General features: G+C 42.2%; 1 pseudogene across 1 annotated transcript; it reads right to left on the reverse strand.

Moving 5' to 3' along the window:
• Positions 1-3,259: 3,259 nt before the first annotated feature.
• On the reverse strand, positions 3,260-20,268 carry LOC308171214 (inverted formin-2-like; annotated as a pseudogene). The gene is made up of 4 exons: positions 20,058-20,268; positions 17,846-19,465; positions 3,553-3,595; positions 3,260-3,447 (listed from the first exon to the last, which is right to left on the reverse strand). The product of its transcript is annotated as an inverted formin-2-like (transcript).
• Positions 20,269-20,541: the final 273 nt, after the last annotated feature.

Below are 20,541 nucleotides of genomic sequence, written 5' to 3' on the forward strand. Positions count from 1 at the left end.
ACCTGAACACAAAGCCTAACCTGAGAACGGTCATCCTGCCCCACCCGGCTAGTACTGGTGACACCAACCCTTCCCAGAGGGCTTTGCAGGAGAAGCAAGAGCCCAGGCTGGACATGAGCCTGAGGAGGAAGTGTCTGGAGGTCAAACTGTCTCACAATCAGGGAGATTCCCTCCATGAACCAGCCAACCAGGGAGGTACCCTCCACCAACCATGTCATCAAGGAGGTTCCCTCCACCAACCAGCCAATCAGGGAGGTTCCCTCCACCAACCATGTCATCAGGGAGGTTCCCTCCACCAACCAGCCAATCAGGGAGGTCCCGTCCACCAACCAGATCATCAGGGAGGAGAAAAAAAAGCTCAGTGGCTGTCAGTGGCTGTCTCGGTGGCTGAGTCAGTGGCTGTCTCAGTGGCTGTGTCAGTGGCTGTCTCAGTGGCTGTCAGTGGCTGTCTCATTGGCTGTCTCAGTGGCTGTCTCATTGGCTGTCTCAGTGGCTGTGGCTGTCTCAGTGGCTGTGTCAGTGGCTGTCTCAGTGGCTGTCAGTGGCTGTCTCAGTGGCTGTCTCAGTGGCTGTCTCAGTGGCTGTCTCAGTGGCTGTCTCAGTGGCTGTCTCAGTGGCTGTGTCAGCGGCTGTGTCAGTGGCTGTGTCAGTTGCCGTGTCAGTGGCTGTCTCGGTGGCTGTCTCGGTGGCTGTCTCAGTGGCTGTCTCAGTGGCTGTCTCTGTCACGTCCTAACTCTGTCACGTCCTAACTCTGTCACGTCCTCTCATTTGAGTGAGGATGCTGCAGTCATGGCTGATGCAACAAGAAACAGCAGAAAAGCTGGTTCAACCCCATGGCTCCCGGACATATTAAGCATTATATTTTGGATATTTTGGATACAGTGGAAGATGTATACATTAAACTGTCTATCTTTCTCTACATATTTCTCAATTTTGTGTTCCTGAGCTGATTGTTGACTTCATGTAGCCTATGGGACCAGCCTCATTTATAAAGCTTTGCGTATAACTGGCGTAAACGGCTTGCGTACCTACGCAAAGCAAGAACATTTACCCACACCAACATTCGGATTAATAAAACGGTGCGCACGCCAGTGGCATTTGCAAGTCCCACACCTGCTTCCATTTATGAATCACAATCAACTCTAAAATGTTGTGCACGTGAACGAGCATCTTGTACCACCCTTTTTGACGCCCATAGTTGCCTATAATAATAACTTTGTATTTGTATAGCACTTTTCCTGCAAACGTTGCATATAAATGGTCAGTCAAAAGCCAGACAGAACTCCGAAAAATGCCTGTAATAACTCCGCATAACCAGTAGGTAATGTGCGTACGTCAAGTCAATTACCTGACGTAGAGCTACGATCGTTTCCACGGTCAAATTGACTCACGTTGAAATTTTATAAATCACTACTTTGACGTGGTTTTCTACGTACGCCACGGGTAAGATCAAATTTGATCCAAAGTACTTTCTATAAATGAGGCCCCAGGAAACGCAGATGCATTTCATGATCATCGATACCCCAAGAGGCGAGATCTTGTGAAACTGTGCGCACCTCTAAGCACACTGGCAGCCATGCGTACGCATAGAAACTGGAGAAATTATCAACTGCGCCTCCGCTGGCAGAAGTATGAAAGAGGAGAAACGCTTTGAAATGGATACCATTTCCACCGACATAAGAAATATTGCCTCATGTATTATGAAGGAGTGCACAAAGGATACGTGCGCACTGCACATATCTTATTCGTCCTTGTCCTGTACGCATCACACTGTATAGATATATCTTTACTGTACATATTGATATTCATGCAAATATATTTACTTTTTACATTCATATTCAGTGCACGTAGCGCGAGGCTACATTAACAACTTGACCACCGTCCGCATTGACTTCACAGTAATCAACGTCACTAATGACTATTCTGAAGAAAATATGCTTGCTTCAGCTTGATAAAAGTATGTACATGTCAATGAATAGACAGTAGGCTACAGTGGTTAATGTGGGGTAATATAACCAGGCTATCCAATTTTATGGAGAGTGAGGACACGATACTGTACTATCAATGAGCAACGACATGGTCACTAGGCTACCAAGGTATGGAAGCATATAGTAGACTGAACTCAAATGCTAATGCAATATGAGATTGCAATTGCATGTTCCACTTTTGCATGCATTCTTTCAGACAATATTCAAATTCAAATGCAATTCTAATGATTTTCATTTTCATGTACCTGATGTGCACATTCACTGTCAATATTAAAATTATAATGCAAAGCCATTTGACATTTAATTTTCAAAGTCATGCGCTGCTTTGTAGCTGACAAAATTCTAAAGTTCATTCTAATGTGCAAATGACTATGCAATCCCAAAATAGCATATTCATTTGCCACTTTTGCCTGCGTTATTTGAGTCAATATTCAAATTGTAATGCAATAATGTGATTCGCAAAACCGATTGCTAAACCGTATACTCCATATGCGAGGGTTCACTTTTGCTAGGTCCGAGAAAATCGATTTTAATAGCAATGTTAATCTGTTGTTGGCACCGCATCTTTCTCACATTTTCAACTCCTGCTTGAGCTGTAGCCTACTCAAGTAGAATTTTGTGTTGAATTTGGATTTTTTTTTAAACGTGTAATATTAGTTTCATTGAACTACTTAAACAGTTATTGTGTAATTTGTTTATTGCAAACAGCTGAGAAATAGTTTGCCAATAAACCTAATGTGCAATTGGGGGTTGAATAATTTTGATTGCAACTGTACAAGACAGGTTGCTAGTCTCGATTCATTGGTTGTGACCTGTGTGAAAGATGCTTTAGAGACGAGGAACAACTGCAGAACAATCATTTATAAATACTTTTATTAAGAATTCAGCAAGCCAAACATTCCACATAACTTATGTTAAACTAATGTTTGCTAACTATTTATTTTACAAAAATATTACATACCAGTCCAATAACATTTTAACAACGTATGCTCTTCAATGGTAACGCATGTAAGGAAGGAGACGAAGGAGGAAGACATATTTACTTGAACCAACATTTTGTCACACAGTGCGCCAAGTGTTCCATCAATCTTAATCAAGGTTATACAAAGCAAAACTGACAGCAACAATTATTTGTGTAAAACACAATAGCAAGTACAATAGATTTACGTACAACAACAACAACAACAACAACAACAACAACAACAACAACACCATACAGGGTTTAACTATATCACATCGATAATATCAGACTATACCTGACCTCTTCCCCCTCACTGGTTCCCTCTCAGCCTTACACCTAGTCTATAGGGCTTGGGGGACAGAGTAACTCCAAACACAGGAGTGTAGTCAGGTTCCCCTGCGTCCTCAGGCCAGACAAACTGGAAGCGTCGCAGAAGCGTCACCATAATCAGGAAAAGCTCCATACGAGCTAGTCCTTCCCCAAGACACATACGAGGCCCTGAAACATTAACAACAATAACAAGAAAAAAGCTCAATCAGCCATTTATTTCCATCCATCATCAACATTTATCTATAGCGATGTACTTTGTTTTGCGCTATATACCTGCAGAGAAGGGCAGGAAGGCCTCAGGCTTCTCAAACTCTCCCTGCTCATTCAGGAAGTTGGAAGGGTTGAAAGAATAGACTTTATTGTCCTTGTACAGTTGCCTATACAATGAAAATGTGGTTCTTCTGAAGGTGCAAAAACAGAAAAACATATTCACATATTCACAACAATATTAAGAAAATAAAAACAACTATAAAAGCAAGCTAAAAGACATGAGGTCAGTGTCTCATCTGGTTCATCAGTGGTTCATCTGTGTCATATGCGTATAATGCGGTGTGAGAGAAAACTATTATATGTAATAAGACATTTTTCTCTATTTAAGATTCAAACTTCACAACAGAAAATTGAATATCTAGAGAAAGCTATAGAAACTGATTTCCTGTTGTAAACACAAAATGAAACCAGTTTCTCTACTTGAAGCTTGACATTGGCTAGACAACAGACATATTTAAATGATTACAAAGACCTGATTGCTCTCTTTTCTACCTAGATGGACTAAGCCATCTAGAGCAGTTTTGGACTTTTGTGTTTCCCCAGACCCAGTACTCTAAGACCAGACTAAACCAGTTGTAGCCATTGTGTTCCTTTTTCACCTTTGTGTCTTTAGGAGAAAGTGGGGGCCGATTCCCCTTTAACCTTCATCCCCCATCATCTTCCTCGATGTACAAATCCACACCCATTGCTCATGATTGGTCTAGACCTCTTACCTGAGGGTACCTGAGTGCATAAATACTGAGATGTAATGAATGATCTTGACTTTACGAGGAACTTTGAATCTTCAGATGCGTCTGACGAACCTGTAAACTTCCTCCTTCTATAGAGGAAAATATTAAATATAATTTCTTAATAATCTTGAAACGAAACAGGCTGCCTTTATTGATAATTTGCTCTAACAGCGGTCAACAAAAATACATTGCTCCCCTCTCTCTCCACTACCGCAATGCAAGGTGCGCAGGTGCTTAAATTACCTTGCAATATCACCCCCCATAACCATATGACTTCTCAATACGGTGATCAAGGCAATAAACAAACAATCAAAGTAGGATTACAGACTTTCAGTCTGCCTCCATCCATGTGGATGAACCACCCAAAGACCTGAGGTGTTGTCGGAGGCATGAATATGATTTAGGGGGTATTTAGTATAACAGGCTGGGTTTATTGTGAGTTTACTTGTTTGTTTATTGCCTTGATCACCGTATTGAGAAGTCATATGATGAGACACTGACCTCATGTCTTTTAGCTTGCTTTTATAGTTGTTTTTATTTTCTTAATATTGTTGTCTTTATTTGCACTTGACACCACGGACCTCATTGTCTCTTAGCTTGTTTTATAGCATTTTCGCTTTTGAATTTTTCTAGTGTGTAATATTTGTGATATGTTATGTGTATAGGTTTGTGAATATGTGAATATGTTTTTCTGTTTTTGCACCTTCAGAAGAACCACTACAATTTCATTGTATAGGCAACTGTATTCTATTCTATATTCTATACGCATTGTTTGTTATTTTTCTGGTTTTGATCGCTTATGGATTATTTTTGTACGTCGCCAAGTTTGATTGTTCTATTCAATAAATGCTCTAAAACGTACTTTTCATCTCAGCGGATTGTTTGGCGCATCATACAATTACCAGCCCAGACCCTGGTTGCGTCTCTCAGTGACTTTTTACTTTTGGCTCTATCTATCTATCTCGCTACAGGTGTCATATAACCCTAACCAATATCCTGTCATATAAAAGTACCTTATTGAATCTCCAGGTAATGTATTTCTGACATCCATCACTTTTGCTGTCGTTAAGATACTTTATTTTTCTGTTTTGGTAGTCTGTCCAATGTGACAATTGCCCTCCTCCACCGGCCCTAGTTTTGGATCTAGCTTGCTGTTCATTATTTTCACGTCATAACATCTTCATATACACCATACAGGCTACTTTGGCAAATGCCCATTGAACAGATTTATTTATTATCCTATCTTAAGAAAACTAATGTAACACTCATCTGGGGATTTACACGGCAAATCAACTGAAGAACTACAAATGCCTGATGACAGGGAGATGACGTATGACTGCTCTGATGAATCAACCCCTATTTCATTCATTTTCTCTATATAACGACGTCGATCATTGATCGGCAATGACACTATATAATAGTTTGCCTAACTGGCCATCGGATTTGTGCTCCTAATATCTAAAAAGCACTACGGTTTTCTTATTTTATCGGATTAAAGTAGCAAAGACCAGAAATTCCCATTGACCGCCAGTCAAACTTCTACTCTTCTATCACCCAAAAAGGGGCGTGGACATTACGGGAGGGGAAAGCACCCGGATGCGTTGCTCTGATGAATACCTCCATTGAGAAGTTGGTGGAGCTCACACAGGAACACCTCTCAAACTTCTCCAGGCACATTTACAATATCAAGCACCAGTTTGAAAGACTGAGGAGTTTGAGAGAAACCCTGACCCAGAATGACATAGTTATTCACGTAGACTATAGTGAGAACTATTCTTGTAAATATAGCAGAGAGATTAAAGAAACTCACTTTGAAGGTGGCAACCAGCAGGTAACCCTCCATACTGGACTGGAGTCATCTATCACAGTGGGGGCAGGGTGGAGTAATTTGCATCGCTTTCAGCCTGTCTTCAACACGACGCCACAGCCACATGGGCTCACCTTTACCCATGACCATGAGGCTTTGCGGCTGCTGCACCTAAACTTTGGAACAGCCTCCCCCTCCACGTACGGGCCGCTCAGACCCTGGAGATTTTTAAATCCCTCCTTAAAACACACCTGGCTCAAAACAAAGGGTGGCCGTGCTTTTACTGTTGGAGCTCCAACATTATGGAATCGCCTCCCCCTCACTGTCAGGTTAGCTGGGTCTGTACCACTTTTTAAAAAAAACGTTTAAAAAACGTAAAAACGTTTAAAAACCCACTTATATAGGATGGCATTTTTATACGTTGTTTTCTCTTTTTACTTCTGATATTTGCATTGATTTGATCATTCGTTCATTTTATCATTTGTTTTATTGCTTGTGTGAAATGCTTGTTTACTTTTTTATGAATTACGCTGGCTGTTTATTTGCTGTGTTATGCAATATTCTACCAAATGTACTGTGAAGCACTTTGTGACTGCTGTCTTAATAAGTGCTATACAAATAAAGAAAAGTAAAGAAAAGTACGGGATGTCTCTTTCTGGCACCATCATGAGGGACTGCGTTCCATATTGCTTTTGCAATTTGGGGTTTGTTCACTGGGAGAAACACTGTTTTTGAGCAGAGCACAGGTGGATACCCACAGAGTTCATACTTGAAGGCTTCAGATAATTTGTTCAGTTTGACTGTGGATTTGTAATCCATGGTGACTGCATGTGCTTTCCTCTTGAAGGTATATTCTGTCACCCTTTTCCCTACCATGTCCTTTAAATGAAGGCTGTTCATAATCGTGGTGTAATCTTTCCAAAGTTACGTGGAGTTTTTCAAAATGTAGAAAGTCCTCCACATTCTCTTTGCAGACCGAAGCTATAAACGCCTCTCGCTTCGACATTGTTATCAAATGCCGTGAGATAGATAGCTATGTTGTGAGATTTAAGACCCTTCTACCAACCTCTTTTGAATGGTCCACATTCACCGTATTATGGGCTGTCACACCAGTGATTAGGTGTTGAAGGTGTTCATACCCGGCAACAGATTTTGTGACTCCAACAATCAAGTATCATCAAGTATTTTGATGTCTGCCTATGTCTGTTTATTTAGTGTCTGCGTTGTCTCTTTCCTGTGTTGATGCAGAACGGTCCTTGTGCTGTTCACTAGTTTCATAGTTTACCCATGTCACTTCTTTCATTGCATTGTTGATTTCAGATGTTGCAGGGTTGGAAAGAACCCACATCCACTAGAACCAAACGTTGTGTTTCAAACATTTCATACTTCGCATGAGGGCTTGTTCTATTACAAGGTCGGGGGACCTTTTGCTCAGCTTTTAACACAATCATCCCCCAGCAGCTTGTACAAAAACTGGATGGGCTGGGAGTGAACACCTCGCTGTGCTATTGGCTGTTGGACTTCCTGACCGACTCTGTGAACCATAGACATTATGGTATTTCATGCAGTTGAAAATCAATCAATCCGCGGTGTTATGATACAGTTGACAGATGACATTTATATAGGCTACTTCATTATTGTCTAATTATGTATAATGAGTAAACATGTACTAACTGTTTATATTTTTTGCTTTATGTCCTGTTTCATTGCAGACAGTCAGCAGGTGGAAAAAAATGAGAGCTTTAGCAAAGGCTAGGCTGACAAAATTCAGAGCCAAAATGTACACCGACCCAGAACTACAGGAAGAGTACAGAAGGTTACAGCAAGATACATTAGCATACAGTAGCCTATGCCCTTGTAGCCAAGTCAATATTGTTTATTATGCTATTTTATTTGTGTTGTGAATTTCCCCAAAATGAGATTGAGATTATTGGTTCCTACCCCGTTAATTACATTGCATACATTTTTTTGTTTCCCGTGGGGGCGCTATTACGGTGACACGCATGGTCCAGCTCAGAACGCGTTTTACTCTGAGCTGGTGACACGGTCTTTTTCTGCTCTCTCCATTGTTATTTGAGATTTTGGGGTTGAATATTTTTGCGACACACACTGTAACAGAATATAATGTGGATGTTTATGTGTTTGCTAAGCTGTGTAGAAGAAATTGTCTTCTTATATTTTGTTTTGATTAAGATTGAGGAGTGAGACTGGCTACTAGGTTTGATTGATTGATTGAAAACTTTATTAGAAGATTTGCAGAAGTAGGTACATGAAAGTACATATTACATACAAGGTCAACTAACAGGATAAAAACCCAAGAAAGCCACTGGCTTATTTCAATTGGGGTCCTTGATTCTCAATTCATCGTTACATGTAAGACAGACAAAAAAACTAGTACTATCTACAAGATAATACAGACAAATAACTAGTACTATCTACAAGATAAACATACATCCAACATGGGAAGAACAATACAACAAAACATAAGGTATGTACAGCGGGTAGGACAGGTGGGGACATACACCACAGGTGGGGGCGGGGGACAAAACACAAAGTATGTACAGTGGGTAGTTCGGGCAGGGGGACAGACATATAATATGTACAATGGGTAGTTCGGGCGGGGGGACAAAACAACAAGTATGTACAGTGTGTGGTCATGGTGGGGGGGGGGGGGGGGTACAAAAACACCAGTAGATTTAGGCGGGGGGGAGGGGGGGCGACATAATAACATTGCGTTTGCTCAGAGTGTAGACCAGGTAGGGGGGTGGGACAAAACAACTAGTATGTGCAGAGGGTATTTCGGGTGTGGGGGGGGGGGGGGGGGGGGTGTGGGAGACATAACAACAAAACCACAAGGTTGTATGCTAGCAGCTAGCCATCGTGTGAACGTGAGGGGAGAGGCGCGCGCTGGTCTTGAGAATGTACATTGTGCCAGTTGTAATGGCGATGTTGCCTCGTGATACAGTATATCGTGAGCTTAGAATGAGAAGGTTCTATCTCCATTTAGGGTAGTTCAGAGATATTGAGCACCAAAGTTTTTACATTCCATTATGTTCTATGAGATGGAACCTTTGTATTTGATTAATTACTAACTGAAAAATGTCAACATTTTAAAGATAACACCACACAGGCATTAATAAACACCTAATGGATCAGATTATGTAGAAAACTAAATGTTGACAAAAATTGAGATAGATATAATTCTAACGTCACAATATGTTGGTGTTCATCATTGTATTTATTTTTTACAGTATGTGGATGGTGGAAGAGAACTGATGTGACACCTGTTTCTGATGTGTCTATGTTAAAGGGAATAAATCCACTGCTCATCCAACCGGTGTTTCTTCGTGAAAAAGACACAACGCAGAATACTAACCCAGCAGAAAGTAACCTGCTACACCCTCATACAGTGTAGGAAGTCAATACCCTACAGTGTTAGGAAGTCTACACACATTAATACTTTTTACAGTCGCCAAAAGCAAAGCCATATGCAAGCTGTGCGCAGTGGAGGTTACATTTTGTGGAAACACCACACATCTACGGAAACCACTTATTGAGGCATCACCCTGACGTGAAACATGGAAAAGCGGATCCGAAACAAGCCTCAGACATCAGAGCAGTCATACGTCATCTCCCTGTCATCAGGGATTTGGAGTTCTTAATTTCAGGGATTACGTCGCTACGACGGATTTCCGTCAATTTATTCCAAGTTGTGACGGATTTATTCCAAGTTGTGACGGATTTTACCTGGTGTAATATGATTTGTAGAGGCATACAATCTATTTTGATGTTGGTATTAGGTATATAAATGATATATAATAGCCTATATAGCCTACATATAGGCCTTTATTGGCTACAACTATGCGACAGTAACAGAGCGGGGTGCACTGCCGCTGAACCCCTCATAGTGATAAATAGGTGGACAATGCGTGGTGCTGAAATAGCCGACATGCGGTGTGTGGTTTGAAAAAAGTAACGCCAGCTCAGTAAATCATTCAAACTTAATGTTTACTTATAGGCTATGTAAATGTGACTGCACCACACATGTGAACAGTAACAAAGCAAATGCAGTTTAATTTTATGAAAAACATTGACAACAAAATCGGCGCAAAAAAAAAAGAAAGCTGAATCCGCTTAGCCTATATGCTCCTGAAACGACAGAGCAAACACGCTACATTACTAGGGATAATAATTACAATGAGCCATTCATTAAAAATAGAAAAAATAATATTAGGCTATTAAATCTCACTTAATGAGAAAACTGGCATCTCCCATCGGTCACTATTTGTTGGCTATCTGGTGATATGGACGTCTTTGAGTGTCTAGAAAAGCGCTATAAGTCTAATGTATTATTCATATTTATTAATATTATGGACGTCACTTTAATCCGGCAGTTCTCAAGGTTTTTATGCATCAATCGATTCCTCTAGTCCGTCTTTATCGCATTCATTGACGAAAGGACGACTCGCATGTATAGGTGGAAGGGAACATTCATTGTGAGCACGTAAAATGTGAGTCTCGCAACGGCTTTGCATTGATGAAACCAGGTAGGATGAATGCATAGTTCGCTGTCCATTCCTCTTTAAATGCCCTGTTTTCACCGTCAACTTTCCTCTTTAGACCTTTAGAGAGTGACATTATGTGTCTCTTGCTAGCTAGCAGGTTAAATGTTTAGCTAACTTCACCCGGCACGCAAACAACCAATCCAATAATAATGTGACCTTGTAAGTCTGGGAGGAGGGGGGAATAATTATCACAATAAAACTATGTTAAATAATTATTAGAATAAGTTAGGCTGCGCTACATCGTCAGTCCACACATTTATTATTCAAAACTATGGATAAGGGTGAAACTACGTTTCAACGTTGTTGAGAATCACAACACAAACTCGCTAGTCAAGCCAAAATACTGCAGCGAAATGGATTGGACTGCTACCTAGTTAACTAGAACACTACTTTACATTGTTAGCAGGCTCACAAAACAAGCTGTGTTAGTTGACTAGCGATGTGTCATTGATTTTATACAACGCGGAAATGTGTTCACATTTTTCGAAAGAAAAGTCAAAGCATTAGAACATAGAACGGAAAATCGCACGCACGCTTTGCGCATGGAAAGCCACCGGCCCCGATTTGGCCTGAATTTCTTTTTCCGTCAGGAGATTTTTTTTTTGCTTTAATCTCTGTCATTTGATTTGCCGTGTAAATCCCCAGACTGCCCAAATCCGATGGCCAGTCAGGCAAACAATTATATAGTGTCGTTGCCGATCAATGATCGACGTCGTTATATGGAGAACATTTATGAAATAGGCAATGAATGTGTGTCCTTTCAGTCTGCCTCCATCCATGTGGATGAACCACCCGACCTAAAGGCCTGAGGTGTTGTAGGAGGTATGAATATGATTCAGGGGGTATTTAGTATAACAGGCTAGTGGGTTTATTGTGAGTTTACTTTGATTGTTTGTTTATTGCCTAGATCACCATATTGAGAAGTCATATGGTTATGGGGGGTGATATTGCAAGGTAATTGAATCACCTGCGCACCTTGCATGGCGGTAGTGGAGAGAGAGGGGAACGATGTATTTTTGTTGACCGCATTATACGCATATTCTATACGCATAGTTTGTTATTTTTCTGGTTTTGATCGCTTATGGATTATTTTTGTACGTCGCCAAGTTTGATTGTTCTATTCAATAAATGCTCTAAAACGTACTTTTCATCTCAGCGGATTGTTTGGCGCGTCATACAATTACTAGCGACTTTTTTTATTAGCGACTTTTTACTTTTGGCTCTATCTATCTATCTCGCTACAGGTGTCATATAACCCTAACCAATATCCTGTCATATAAAAGTACCTTATTGAATCTCCAGGTAATGTATTTCTGACATCCATCACTTTTGCTGTCGTTAAGATACTTTATTTTTCTGTTTTGGTAGTCTGTCCAATGTGACAATTGCCCTCCTCCACCGGCCCTAGTTTTGGATCGAGCTTGCTGTTCATTATTTTCATGATAAAACGTCATAACATCTTCATATACACCATACAGGATAAATACTGATTAACAGTAGGCTACTTTGGCAAATGCCCATTGAACAGATTTATTTATTATCCTATCTTAAGAAAACTAATGTAACACTCATCTGGGGATTTACACGGCAAATCAACTGAAGAACTACAAATGCCTGATGACAGGGAGATGACGTATGACTGCTCTGATGAATCAACCCCTATTTCATTCATTTTCTCTATATAACGACGTCGATCATTGATCGGCAATGACACTATATAATAGTTTGCCTAACTGGCCATCGGATTTGTGCTCCTAATATCTAAAAAGCACTACGGTTTTCTTATTTTATCGGATTAAAGTAGCAAAGACCAGAAATTCCCATTGACCGCCAGTCAAACTTCTACTCTTCTATCACCCAAAAAGGGGCGTGGACATTACGGGAGGGGAAAGTACCCGGATGCGTTGCTCTGATGAATACCTCCATTGAGAAGTTGGTGGAGCTCACACAGGAACACCTCTCAAACTTCTCCAGGCACATTTACAATATCAAGCACCAGTTTGAAAGACTGAGGAGTTTGAGAGAAACCCTGACCCAGAATGACGTAGTTATTCACGTAGACTATAGTGAGAACTATTCTTGTAAATATAGCAGAGAGATTAAAGAAACTCACTTTGGAGGTGGCAACCAGCAGGTAACCCTCCATACTGGACTGGAGTCATCTATCACAGTGGGGGCAGGGTGGAGTAATTTGCATCGCTTTCAGCCTGTTTTCAACACGACGCCACAGCCACATGGGCTCACCTTTACCCATGACCATGAGGCTTTGCGGCTGCTGCACCTAAACTTTGGAACAGCATCCCCCTCCACGTACGGGCCGCTCAGACCCTGGAGATTTTTAAATCCCTCCTTAAAACACACCTGGCTCAAAACAAAGGGTGGCCGTGCTTTTACTGTTGGAGCTCCAGCATTATGGAATCGCCTCCCCCTCACTGTCAGGTTAGCTGGGTCTGTACCACTTTTTAAAAAACGTTTAAAAACCCACTTATATAGGATGGCATTTTTATACGTTGTTTTCTCTTTTTACTTCTGATATTTGCATTGATTTTATCATTCGTTCATTTTATCATTTGTTTTATTGCTTGTGTGAAATGCTTGTTTACTTTTTTATGAATTACGCTGGCTGTTTATTTGCTGTGTTATGCAATATTCTACCAAATGTACTGTGAAGCACTTTGTGACTGCTGTCTTAATAAGTGCTATACAAATAAAGAAAAGTAAAGAAAAGTACGGGATGTCTCTTTCTGGCACCATCATGAGGGACTGCGTTCCATATTGCTTTTGCAATTTGGGGTTTGTTCACTGGGAGAAACACTGTTTTTGAGCAGAGCGCAGGTGGATACCCACAGAGTTCATACTTGAAGGCTTCAGATAATTTGTTCAGTTTGACTGTGGATTTGTAATCCATGGTGACTGCATGTGCTTTCCTCTTGAAGGTATATTCTGTCACCTTTTTCCCTACCATGTCCTTTAAATGAAGGCTGTTCATAATCGTGGTGTAATCTTTCCAAAGTTAGAACTTACGTGGAGTTTTTCAAAATGTAGAAAGTCCTCCACATTCTCTTTGCAGACCGAAGCTATAAACGCCTCTCGCTTCGACATTGTTATCAAATGCCGTGAGATAGATAGCTATGTTGTGAGATTTAAGACCCTTCTACCAACCTCTTTTGAATGGTCCACATTCACCGTATTATGGGCTGTCACACCAGTGATTAGGTGTTGAAGGTGTTCATACCCGGCAACAGATTTTGTGACTCCAACAATCAAGTATCATCAAGTATTTTGATGTCTGCCTATGTCTGTTTATTTAGTGTCTGCGTTGTCTCTTTCCTGTGTTGATGCAGAACGGTCCTTGTGCTGTTCACTAGTTTCATAGTTTACCCCTGTCACTTCTTTCATTGCATTGTTGATTTCAGATGTTGCAGGGTTGGAAAGAACCCACATCCACTAGAACCAAACGTTGTGTTTCATACTTCGCATGAGGGCTTGTTCTATTACAAGGTCGGGGGATAGTCCAGCCTAGTATTAATTTGACGTATGAACAACTTGCAGACCATCTTCCAGAAATCTTTTGTTAACTTGGGGATGTGTGTCTTCTATTTGGCGCATTTTCTGGAGGTATGGAAAAGATCTGAATATTCATTTATGTAAAATAAAGAAGGAACACTAGTATTTTGTCAATAATAATATCTGTTAAACAATAAATAACCAATGATGTCATCAAATACATGTTTGTAATACCATCAAAGATCTAGAAAAAGTTAAGAGACATTTGGAAAAGCTATCAATCGTTCACATTCAAATCAACGACGAAGAGAATTGTATTTGGCCCACATTTTCGCTGTGTATTCAAGTTACAGTTAGCAGGTGCGGGTATAGAATTATAGGATTATTGTATATTTCACATACAAGCTATGTCCGGAGGCAGCCGGAATGAATGGCATCATGTCTGTCAGGGTATCAAGGTGCTGATCCCAATTTCCAGTTTTCTCCAATCTGATGAATGCACGGACTAGGTCAATCATCTCCATGTACTGTGGCCAGAGTGCTGCTGTCCGGTCATCTACCAAGGTTGTCTTCTCTGCCTCCAAGCGCTGAGCTATGATCTCGAGTAATTCACTTGCATTTGTCCCGGTTATGGTGGCAGCCATAACACTGTCATACAGATCTGAGGCTTCTGCTAGTTCCTCTGGTACTTTGGCATGGTCTGTGGATTCTCCATCTGGCTGATCAGAAACTGGTTAATCTGGAGCTGTTTTACTTGTGTGTCCTCGCTGTCATCAGCAACGGCACCATCTTCAGTCAACTCTGACACATCCTCTGAGTCTACTCTACACCATCATTTTATAGCCTACATACTTTTTTAGATGAGATTTTAGATTAGATTCAGACAACGAAATGCAGTAAAAAGTGTGTCTGAAGAGGGATTTGAACCATTGTCTTAAAAGGATGATTTAATACTATGGCAGCGGTCAAAACCACTATGTCATCGTGACAATATGACTATATGTAGCCTGCTACTGATATCACCACAGTAGTAAATATTCATTCATTAAAATATGAACATTTAACAATAACTGGGGCTAGTATGACCTACGCATTTAATCGGTCAGCAATTTCTTGCCAAACCATTTCCCTCGCCTTGTTAATTGCGGCAGTATTGCACTATTTTACATCTTATTTTTCGTCTTCTGTGAACACTGATGACATAAGCCTGATCCTCGTTCGAGGAATCACCTGAGGCTTGAATCCCATTCACGAGTTGCCTGAACGCGACTTTTATTTTAATCGCTGATATACTAATCAACGTACGTGGAATACCCCCCTGCATTGTTTACTAAGCTGTGTGTATGTACAAGTTTGTATGTTTATTGCCGACACACCGAGTTACATGGCATAGCCAAATGTGTTAGTTTGTTAACTATGTAGTAGGTTACATTCCATAGCCAAACATGTTAGTTTGTTAACTATGTAATCACATTCCATAGCCAAACGTGTTAGTTTGTTAACTAGTGTACTGAGTTACATGCTAAGCTGTGTCAGTGTTTACTAGGCTAGCCACACAGGTGTTGGCTTGTTAGCTATCTAGCTTTGTTAGAAGCTTGTTTGTTTGTTTTTTGTTAGTGTGGTTTTGTTTGTTGTGTACGAACGTACACACGTTATTGTGTGTGTGTCAGGGTTTCCGTTAGAAAAAATTGGTGTCGGTCAACGTGTCCGGGAAGATTTCAATTTACCGGACAAACGTGAGATATTCCGGTCATCATATTAAAATATAATATAGATGTTTGTCGCGGTGATTACTGTTGTGTAGCCTATATATGCCGTTTAATGTCTATTTCTCATCCGATACGATTAGATGCGAGCTATATAATAAATATAATAATATAGGCTTTCATGATTCGCATGCGCGCTATGCCATATGTCCAGCGCTGAACGCGCGCCACACTGGGAACTGAACAGACTGCATCGATCAATGAACGGACTCCACATTACGTTAACTGAAGTCTGTTAAATTGTTTGGGATTAATGTGAGTTTTCTATTTTCTCTTTCCAGTTTGACCCTTTTTTATCAATAAAACAACGTCATTTCTATAACCAGGTCTCGCTGGTTGGGAAGGCATTTAGTTTAGCTGCCTGTCAAATCATACTTAATCGGACTCGGGAGTATGACAATGAGGAGAACATAACTGTTTATTGAGAAACAATTGATAGGCAGGCTGGGATACGTATATAAAGAAATACCACAATGTCTAGATTTATAACATTTTATTGAAAAGTGCAAGAGGTTACATGTAGGCTTCTGGCGTGACACATAGGCTAGCCTAATTTCCTTTCATATGCCTTTTATCAGATAAAATAAAATAGAATACAACTTTGAAAATAAATAGGCTGTTAGTGAGGTTATGGGAAAGGACTGTATAAGGTGAATAGTTCAATGAGAGTATGCTCCATTCGCCCCCGGGCGTCGATCAGGACACACATGACAGGAGATTGACTTTGTGTTCAGGTTTCTTTAGTGGGTTCAGGCAGGGTACAGTTCAGGCATGGGTAGGATGATTGCAAACACTACAATGGGTGTATGTGTGGTTCTTGCAAAACCCGTCGTTGACTCATAATTACAGATTCATAAAAATGAAATAACAATTACAACAACATCTGACAACGGAGTTTCATAAAATAACAATAGTGTTACTGTTGCCTTACTGTTGATGTCACACCGCTGGCTAACTGACTGGAGTTGTAACATGAGAAACTTGTGGTACTTTCAACTTCTTCTCCGATCTGAATCAATGCGGTCCTGAATGCACTGCGCACTTAAGGTGGCAGGTGATATTACGCACAGCTTAGCTCTTAAGGTGGAAATGATAACCAAATATAATAATCATGAACTTAGAATATTGGAACCTTTCTTTCTTTCTTTTTTTTTCTTTCTTTCTTTTTTTTTTTTCAAAGATTTATTGATGTTTATTTATTGTAATTGGCAGGAAGAAGTACTAAAAGCATTAGCACTGGCTTTGAGGTTGGAAGGGTTTGAGACTGGCAATCTCAAAAGTGTTTGGTCCCCCTGGTGGATGTGTGAGAGTATGGCACCGGTAGAGAGGAATACATTAAGGGCCAATCCCGATTCCTTTTTCTACCCCTATGGCTCATTTTCGAGTGTGACTCGATTGGAAGCCAAGGCCTTCGAACAGAGCCGCAAGCCATAGGGTCTTTTCTTTGGACTTTGTGTCTCCGTCAACTGTGGCCAAGGTAGGTGCTGACACTGGACACCCATCCACCACCGTTCCATCAGCCCCTCTCTGATCCATCACCTTTGTTTCTGTGTTTCCTTCCCTAGTAGCATCCCCAGTAGAGGATAATTCGTTACGGTTCACATCCTTAACCTCAACCCCGGATTCAGTAGCCATGCCCTCATCTCTCTCTGAAGATCCCTCCTTGAGCAGGGGATCCAATCCAGGATTGAGGGGGGCGATGGTCTCTGATGAATCCAGTTTGAGTCCTGTTGGAAGGCCTGATGTGGACTCCCCTGTGTGTGGCAGTCTATCCTGCGATCCTTGCTGAATGGTTGATGCCACCTTGTCCACTTCTATGCCATCTTGGGTATCTACGGCTGATGATCGCTCAAACTTGGCATGTTCAGGCTGGGTGCTATCCCTTTTCTTGTCATTAGAGGGCAGGCTGCCCCTGTCTGCCTGGGCCCTGGTGGTCTTCCTTAGTGCATAGCCCTTCTTGATGTCAGCCAACAGGTGGTCTATGATGCAGCCCTCCTCCTGAACTGGGGGGGCTTTACGAATTATTTTTCCGTTCTCCCCCCTCGGTCTCTTGGCGTCATCCTCCTCTTGCTGTTTCTTCCTCTTCTCTGCCTTGATGGCCTGCTCTCTCCAGGTCTGGTTGTCCTTGATTGCTTTAAGGAAGAGTCCTCTGAAGGTCTTGATGGTGTTGAAAAGCTCCTCTAGTGAGAGGCGGGACGTGTCCTCACACAGATACTCTGCGAGCTCTTCCTTCTTCTTTTCGATGGAGGCAAAGAGCTCCTGCAGCTCCTCACAGGCCTCCAGGTTCCCCTTCATAGCAGTGAGATACTGCTGCTTGATATCCTCCTGAGAAGAAGAGGACACTTTTTTCTCAGAACCCTTCAACCGTTTGACCAGTGAGCTCGACTCCGCCTGAATAGAATCCACATTTATTCCAGCAGCCTTTTCACAGATCTCTAGATCATCCGGAAGGTTCAGCAAGTCAGCATGGGTTTTCTCCGCCTCCTCCAGGATGTGATGGAGCAATGTGATACGGGACTTGTTGGCTTTGGTTTCTGTGAGCTTCAGCAAGGTGCTGATCTTGAAGCCATCTGCATTGCCTGTGTGACTCCCATAGTTGAGGAAGTTTCCAATGTCAAGTATGAGCTTGCAGAAACTTGGAAGGCGAGTGCTCTCCATCAAACTCTCACAGGCTGCGTCCAGCAGCTCAGCTTTGGGTTGCAGCATCTTTAACACAGAAGCGGTCTCCTCACAGAGAAGCATGCACTCGATCCTCATGGTGTAGCATGAAACTGATAGGAGCTCGAGGTAGAACCGATCCACACCGGCCAGCTTCTCTATCTCCCCTTGGTATGACTTGAGGTTCTCAATCTCATGTTTCTCCGGCAGTAACGTCTGCATCTGTTTCAGCACCTCGACGTCAAACTTGGAACGGTCCCCATTTTGGATCATAGCTACAAAGTCTTTATGTGAGCATCTGAACTGCTTCAAGAATATGTTCAAATTTAGATTTTTCTTGGCATCAATGAAGGATATCTCTTTGGGCTCTCGTTTGACCGTAGTGTTGGTACTTTTGGCCTTTGAGTCAGTCACTGGCAGACATAAGAGCTCCTCAATGCTGGAGTAGTCAGGTTCCAGGGAATCAGACTGCACTGACGACCACATGGATTGGCTTTCAGACACCACTCTGGAGGGCAGCTTCTGCCAGTTGAGCTTCTTCATGCGCAGTGTGGGACAGCGGCTGGCCTTGGGATGCCCCCGAGAACTGCACGTTCTGGGGCACAATAATACCTCCTCCAATACCTGGGGGAGTAGGTGGTGGGGGAGGGGGGCCCATACCAGGCAGGGGAGGGGGAGGTAGGGGGCCCATACCAGGCAGGGGAGGGGGAGGTGGGGGGCCCATACCAGGCAGGGGAGGGGGAGGAGGTGGACCTCCCTGCCCCATCCCTGGTAGAGGTGGTGGAGGAGGAGGTGGCATCCCAGGTAAAGGAGGAGGTGGTGGGGGTGCACCAGGGGTGGCGCACCAAAAGTGTGCCAGAAGTGATGCACCATAAGTGGTGCCTGGCAGGGGTGGGGGTGGGGGAGGAGGAGGGTTTGGGGTAGCAGCAGGAAGTGGAGGGGGAGGAGGGGGAGTTACGGAAGCCATGTCTGATTGGTTGGTTGTGCTGCCGAGCAAGTCTGTCTGGATTGCCCTGTTGGTGGTCTTGGTCTTGGGACTGGCTGAGATCTGTTGTCTCATGGAAGAGAGCAGGCGCTCCATCAAACGTTCAGCGGAGTCCATTTGTGAGTCGTGGGCCAGCAGAGTGGCACGTTCAATATTAGAACCTTTCTAACATAGGATTTAAATGAACTTGCAATGCGCATACGCCTATGCCTTTTCTCAGATAGGGGATAGCCTTAAATAAAATAGCCTAGAGTAAAAACTGAAAATAAACTAAAAAATAACAATGGCTGCTCATATCATTCAGCTACTTATTACGTCGCTTTTTGGCAGCATTGAAGCGTGCAGCTGCGGACTTGAAATCAAAGGTGCAAAGTGTCTCTCCGCAACTTGCAATGCGCATTAGCCGTGTGACCTTGCCCTCCCCAAGGCGACTTCGGTGCGCAGTTTTAATTCGGTTCTGCAGAGAGAATCCTCTCTCTGCAGGCACACTGGAGACGGGAATCAAGCAGGCTATGTTGGCCAGTGTGGCCCACTCTGGGTAAATTTCGCTGAAGTCTCGGATGAGGACTTCGCAGGCTGTTGAGAAACGCAAGCCCCCATAACCACGAAGCGCTGTCATGACACCGATGGCATCTCTTTGCACGTTTATGGCATCGATGTCCGGGGCTGTGGCTGGTGTTGAGTCATCATCGCTGGTCATTTCTTGGCCAAAATGACCAATGATGGTCTGGATGGCCGGTTCGGCATATTCTTCAAGCGCTGAGGACGGAATGAGTGATAATGAATCAGTGATGGCCTGTTTTTTTATGACAAAATGACATCAACAGCCAGATTAACTGAAAAGTAGGAAGGTTTAAATGTTATCCTGTTGTTTTCATCATTGTTGTTATTATAGCCTAATAATAATTATTGTTATTATGATGATGATAATTATTATTAGCCTATGATGGGCGGCGGCCATAGTCTACATTTC

The sequence above is a fragment of the Nansenia antarctica genome (assembly GCF_963989245.1).
Source record: "Nansenia antarctica genome assembly, chromosome: 15".
Taxonomy (NCBI): domain Eukaryota; kingdom Metazoa; phylum Chordata; class Actinopteri; order Argentiniformes; family Microstomatidae; genus Nansenia; species Nansenia antarctica.